Raw genomic sequence first — 7,531 nt, forward strand, 5'->3', positions numbered from 1 at the left:
CAAAATTGAACAGTCAAAGAAGGAGTTATTGCCTGTGTTGCAAGGTGTGAAGTTGAGTAAAGACTCAAAACCCGACCACGGCAGAAAATAGAAAGAGAATGAAAAGTCATTCCCTATGCCTCAATCATAGGTTCTATAAAGTATGATATGCTGTTTACCAGTCCTATTGTATACCTTAGCATGATTCTGGCAAGGGCGTACAATAGTGATCTAGGATTAGATCATTGGACAGCGGTCAAAATTATCTTTAGAGGACTAAGGAAATATTTCTCGGTTATGGAGGTGATAAAAAGAGTTTGTCGTAAAGAGTTACATCGATGCAAGCTTTTTACATCGATCTAGATGACTCTAAGTCTCGATCTGGACACATATTGAAAGTGGGAGCAACTAGCTAGAATAGCTACGTGCAGAGCATTGTAGACATAGAAATTTGTGAAATACATACAGATCTGAATGTTGCAGACCCATAGACTAAACTTCTCTCACAAGCAAAACATGATCACTCTTTGGGTGTTAATCACATAGCGATGTGAACTATGTTATTGACTCTAGTAAACTCTTTGGGTATTAGTCACATGGAGACGTGAACTAATCACATAAAGATGTGAACTAGATTATAGACTCTAGTGCAAGTGGGAGACTGAAGGAAATATGCCCTAGAGGCAATAATAAAGTTGTTATTTATATTTCCTTATATCATGGTAAATGTTTATTATTCATGCCAGAATTGTATTAACCAGAAACTTAGTACATGTGTGAATACATAGACAAACAAAGTGTCACTAGTTTGCCTCTACTTGACTAGCTCGTTGAATCAATCATGGTTATGTTTCCTAACCATAGACATGAGTTGTCATTTGATTAACAGGATCGCATCATTAGAGAATGATGTGATTGACTTGACCCATCCGTTAGCTTAGCACGATGATCATTTAGTTTGTTGCTATTGCTTTCTTCATGACTTATACATGTTCCTATGACTATGAAATTATGCAACTCCCGAGTACCGGAGGAACACTTTGTGTGCTACCAAACAACACAACATAACTGGGTGAGTATAAAGGTGCTCTACAGGTGTCTCCAATGGTGTTTGTTGAGTTGGCATAGATCGATATTAGGATTTGTCACTCCGAGTATCGGAGAGGTATCTCTGGGCCCTCTCGGTAATGCACATCACTATAAGCCTTGCAAGCATTGTGACTAATGAGTTAGTTGAGGGATGATGCATTACAAAACAAGTAAAGAGACTTGCCGGTAACGAGATTGAACTAGGTATTGAGATACCGACGATCGAATCTCAGGCAAGTAACATACCGATGACAAAGGGAACAATGTATGTTGTTATGCGGTTTGACCAATAAAGATCTTCGTAGAATATGTAGGAACCAATATGAGCATCCAGGTTCAGCTATTGGTTATTGACCGAAGATGAGTCTCGGTCATGTCTACATAGTTCTCAAACCCATAGGGTCCGCACGCTTAACGTTCGGTGACGATCGGTATTATGAGTTTAAGTGTTTTGATGTACCGAAGGTTGTTCAGAGTCCCGGATGAGATCAGGGACATGACGAGGAGTCTCTAAATGTTTGAGACATAAAGATCGATATATTGGAAGGCTATATTCGGACATCGGAAAGGTTCTGAGTGGTTCGGGTATTTATCGGAGTACCAAAGAGTTACGGGAATTCGCTGGGGAGTATATGGGCCTTATTGGGCTTTAGGGGAAAGAGAGAGGGGAGGTTGCGCGCCCCCCAAGGCCTAGTCCGAATTGGACTAGCGGGGGCGGCGCCCCCTCCTTCCTTCTCTTCTCTTTTCCCTTTCCTTCTCTCCTACTCCTACTACATGGAAGGGGGGAATCCTACTCCCGGTGGGAGTAGGACTCCCCAGGGCGCGCCATAGTAGAGGGCCGGCCCTCCCCCTCCTCCACTCCTTTATATATGGGGGAGGGGGCACCCCATGGACACACAACTTGATAAGTTGATCTTTTAGCCGTGTGCGGTGCCCCCCTCCATCATAATCCACCTCGGTTATATCGTAGCGGTGCTTAGGCGAAGCCCTGTTCCAGTAGCAACATCATCACCGTCATCACGTCGTCGTGCTGACGAAACTATCCCACGAAGCTCTACTGGACCGTGAGTTCGCGGGACGTCACCGAGCTGAACGTGTGCAGATCGCGGTGTTGGGGGACGTAGTAATTTCAAAAAAAATCCTACACACACACAGGATCATGGTGATGCATAGCAACGAGAGGGAGAGTGTGTCCACGTACCCTCGTAGACCGAAAGCGGAAGCCTTAGCACAACGCGGTTGATGTAGTCGTACGTCTTCACGATCCGACCGATCCAACTACCGAACGCACGGCACCTCCGAGTTCTGCACACGTTCAACTCGATGACGTCCCTCGAGCTCCGATCCAGCAAAGCTTCGTAGGAGAGTTTCATCAGCACGATGGCGTGGAGACGGTGATGATGATGCTACCGACACAGGGCTTCACCTAAGCACCGCTACGATATGATCAAGGTGGATTATGGTGGAGGGGGGCACCGCACACGGCTAAGAGATCAATGATCAATTGTTGTGTCTATGGGGTGCCCCACGGCCCCCGTATATAAAGGAGCAAGGGAGGAGAGGCGGCCGGCCAAGGAGGGCACGCCAAGGGAGGGAGTCCTACTCCCACAAGGAGTAGGACTCCTCCTTTTTCCTATTAGGAGTAGGAGAGGGGGAAGGAAAGGGAGAGGAGGAGAAGGAAAGTGGGGGCCGTCCCCCCTTCCCCTAAACCAATTCGTTTTGGGCCTTGGGGGGCGCGCCCCACACTCCCCTTGCTGCCCTCTATTTCCACTAAGGCCCACGTAGGCCCATTAAGCCCCCAGGGGGGTTCCGGTAACCCCCGGTACTCCAGTATATGTCTGAAACCTTCTGGAACCTTTCCGATGTCTGAACATAGTCGTCCAATATATCGATATTTACGTCTCGACCATTTCGAGACTCCTCATCATGTCCGTGATCATATCTGAGACTCCGAACTACCTTCGGTACATCAAAACACAAAAACTCATATTACCGATCGTCACCGAACTTTAAGAGTGCGGACCCTACGAGTTCGAGAACTATGTATACATGACCGAGACACCTCTCCGGTCAATAACCAATAGCGGAACCTGGATGCTCATATTGGCTCCCACATATTCTACGAAGATCTTTATCGGTCAAACCGCATAACAACATACGTTGTTCCCTTTGTCATTGGTATGTTACTTGCCCGAGATTCGATCGTCGGTATCTCAAAACCTAGTTCAATCTCATTACCGGCAAGTCTCTTTACTCGTTCTATAATACGTCATCCCGCAACTAACTCATTAGTTACAATGCTTGCAAGGCTTATAGTGATGTGCATTACCGAGTGGGCCCAGAGATACCTCTCCGACAATTGGAGTGACAAATCCTAATCTCGAAATACGCCAACTCAACAAGTACCTTCGGAGATACCTATAGAGCACCTTTATAATCACCCAGTTATGTTGTGATGTTTGGTAGCACACAAAGTGTTCCTTCGGTAATTGGGAGTTGCATAATCTCATAGTCATAGGAACATGTATAAGTCATGAAGAAAGCAATAGCAACAAACTAAATGATCATTGTGCTAAGCTAACGGAATGGGTCAAGTCAATCACATCATTCTCCTAATGATGTGATCCCGTTTATCAAATGACAACTCATGTCTATGGTTGGGAAACATAACCATCTTTGATCGACGAGCTAGTCAAGTAGAGGCATACTATTGACACTCTGTTTGTCTATGTATTCACACATGTATCATGTTTCCGGTTAATACAATTCTAGCATGAATAATAAACATTTATCATGATATAAGGAAATAAATAATAACATTATTATTGCCTCTAGGGCATATTTCCTTCAGTCTCCCACTTGCACTAGAGTCAATAATCTAGTTCACATCGTCATGTGATTTAACAGCAATAATTCACATATTTATGTGATTAGTTCACATATCCAGGTGACTAACACCCAAAGGGTTTACTACATTCAATAATCTAGTTCACATCGCTATGTGATTAACACCCAAAGAGTGATCATGTTTTACTTGTGAGAGAAATTTAGTCAACGGGTCTGCCACATTCAGATCCGTATGTATTTTGCAAATTTCTATGTCTATAATGCTCTCACGTAGCTATTCTAGCTAATTGCTCCCACTTTCAATATGTATCCAGATCGAGACTTAGAGTCATCTAGATCGATGTAAAAAGCTTGCATCGACGTAACTCTTTACGACGAACTCTTTTTATCACCTCCATAACCGAGAAATATTTGCTTAGTCCTCTAAGGATAATTTTGACCGTTGTCCAGTGATCTACTCCTAGATCACTATTGTACGCCCTTGCTAGATTCATGCTAAGGTATACAATAGGATTGGTAAACAGCGTAGCATACTTTATAGAACCTATGAGTGAGGCATAGGGAATGACGACCGGGCGTCGGTGCCTTGGCAGCTTCCCCCATTGGATCTGGTGCAGCTCGCGGGCCCGGCAGGTGGGCCAGCGCTTCTGGTTTAGGATAGGCTGACCTCACGCCTGTCTGCTTTTGACCGCCTCGGAGGCACGGCTGGACGGGTGGTGGCGACAGCTAGCCCAGGTGCTGGGATTTCTAATCAGGTGGGCGCCAACGGCTCGTCCCCGGTTCCATGGGTGGTGGTTAGTGATCCTGAGAATGATACGACCTCTCCAGCGCTGCCAGCTGGTGGCCATTCATTCATCTAGAGGGAGTTGGTGGAAGATTCGAGGAGCTTGGTGCCGGTCGCGGCTCAGGATCGGGTGCCCATTGGATCGCACCAGGCGGGTGGGCCCTGCGTGATTGGCTCGGGCATCGGCAGTCTGGTGGGTCAAATTGTGTCGCATCACCGCGGATCGCCTTCGCGGCTGTTAGTGGGCCCCAAGAGGGTGGCTCCTCGGTTGGAGACCGCTCGGTCGGATTGCTCTTTGGTGCCGCCCGAGACGCACGTACAGACAAACCCGACGTCTACCCCCACTCCCTTGGTGCTTGCGCCCCCTGTGGCCCTGGTTGAGGTGGTGGCGGGCCCGATGCTTGATTTGGTGGTGGGGTGTGCGCCTGTGCTGGTGGAGGTGGGACCGAGTGTGGAAGCCTCGGATGCCGAGCTATTACATCCGGCAATGCTAGTTGGTCATTGCAACGAGTTGCATGGCACTGTGGAGATCCCGTTGCAGATGGAGGGCCCACAAATGATTGGCGATGATCCCCCGGTCTTTGAGGATGTGAGGCCACACATGGCGGCTCCTGAGGACCGCGCGCCCGTGCTGGGCAATTCTAACGTGCAGCAGGACATGCAACAACGGATTCAAGGTCACGATGAGGGGATGACACCACAGGAGGTGATCGCTTATGGAAAACTGAAATGGTTTTGAAAAACGTTGTCCAGGAAGCTTGTGCCACCTCTCCTATTGGAGGTTCAGTCATCTCTCAGGTCTGAAGCCGAGCCTTTCACCCTGTGCAGGGCCACGAGAAGCGCCAAGAGGGCACAGGATTTCAAGTCCAAGGCCACGCAGGCCGAGAATGTGCTCATGCGAGCTCTCGGTTTGGTTCCGGAGGATCTGTAAGGCAACGAAGATACCATCTCCGAGTTAGCCGAGATCTTTGACTCCCCTCTGAGGGAGCAACACATGAGGGTGATCGCTACGCTCTTTGGCAAAGAGGTGCCACTGGCTCCGGATATGAGCTCTGGCGGTGTGGAGGTGTTGAGCGCGGCATGATCTTCCTCGTTTGGAGGGGGTTCGGGTGTTCCTTCCGCTTCCATGGATTGGAACCCTCAGGTGTTGTGCTGGAACATGAGGGGGCTCAACAACCCCGCCAAGAGAAATGATGTCCGGGAGTTTGTAGTCGAGGCTAAGGTGAACCTTGTTTGTCTTCAAGAGACGAAGATTGATGTATTTGACCCGTATTTAGTGATGCAATGCATTGGAACATCGTTTGATGGTTTTTCCTATTTACCTGCGTTGGAGACTAGGGGTGGAATCCTCTTGGGATGGAGCAGCGCGTATTTAGTGATCAATAGCATCACTCACGACACCAATTTCCTCTCCGGCTTGGTTCATAGCATAGATGGCTCGGAGTGGTGGCTTTCGGTGGTTTACGGCCCCCAAGGGGACGAGCTCAAGACACAGTTTCTTGTGGAGCTCCAACATCGTAGGGATGTGTCCCCGGGGCCATGGATGGTGCTTGGTGACTTCAACATGATCCTTCGCACTAACGAGAAGAGCAATCCAAACCTCAACAGGAGCATGATGAGAAAGTTCAAGACATTTTTGGACAACAATGAGCTTAAGGAGTTATACATGCACGGTAGGCGTTTCACTTGGTCTAATGAAAGAGATCAGGTAGTGATGATGAAGATCGACCGGGTCCTTGTCTCGGTAGATTGGGACCTCAACTTTCCCGATGTGTTGCTCCAAGCCCTATCTTCGAACATCTCGGATAATGCACCGCTTCACTTGTCCACCTCTGCCCCATTCTGCCTGAAGCGCAGGTTCTGGTTTGAGATTTTTTGGGCTCGGTTGGAAGGATTCGAGCAAGCGGTCAAAGACGCCTGGGTTTGTGAGGATGATGTCGTTGACCCATTCAAGAGACTCAATGTGTTGCTTAGGAACACAGCTTCTGCCCTTCAAGCCTGGGGCCAACGGAAGACTGGCAACATCAAAATTCATATGGCGATCGCCGATTACGTAATCCTGAGGTTGGACAAAGCAATGGATGCTCGTCATTTGGATATGAGGGAGAGGTGGCTGAGGAGAACTCTTAAGCATGCACTCTTGGGACTAGCCTCTCTTCAGCGCACCATTGAAAGGCAGCGCTCTTGCTTGAGATGGATCCACGAGGGGGATGCGAACACCAAGCTTTTCCAAGCAGTGGCTAACGGCAGAAGAACAAAAACTTCATCCCCCACATAAGGCACAACGGCGAGTTGGTCTCGCAACAAGAGAGGAAGGAGGAGATCTTCATAGAGACCTATGAGCAGCTGTTGGGTCATGCTTTTTCTCGAGAAGCCGACATTGATCTTGGATTTCTAGACCCGGTCGAGCTCGATCTCTCGGAACTGGATGATATCTTCACTGAAGAGGAAGTTTGGAGCACGATCAAGGAGATGCACCCGGAGCGGGCGCCAGGCCCGGACGGGTTCACTGCCGCTTTTTATCAGAAGGTGTGGCCGATCATCAAGCACGAGATCATGGTGGTGTTCCATAAGCTTTATGTTGGTGACGGGCTTGGTTTCGGCAAGCTTAATCGAGCCCACATTGTCCTCATTCCGAAGAAGCCGGATGCAGAGGAGGTAGGAGACTTCCGGCCCATTAGCCTCCCGCACAGCGTGGCTAAGATCTTCGCCAAATTGCTTGCCAATAGAGCCAGAAGAAGAATGAAAGAAATCGTCACGGCCAATCAATCGGCTTTCATCTATGGGAGGCATTTACGCGACAACTTCCTCCTTGTGAGGCAAGTGGCCAGG

The sequence above is a fragment of the Triticum urartu genome, chromosome 3 (genome assembly GCF_003073215.2).
Source record: "Triticum urartu cultivar G1812 chromosome 3, Tu2.1, whole genome shotgun sequence".
NCBI classification, from domain to species: Eukaryota; Viridiplantae; Streptophyta; class Magnoliopsida; order Poales; family Poaceae; genus Triticum; species Triticum urartu.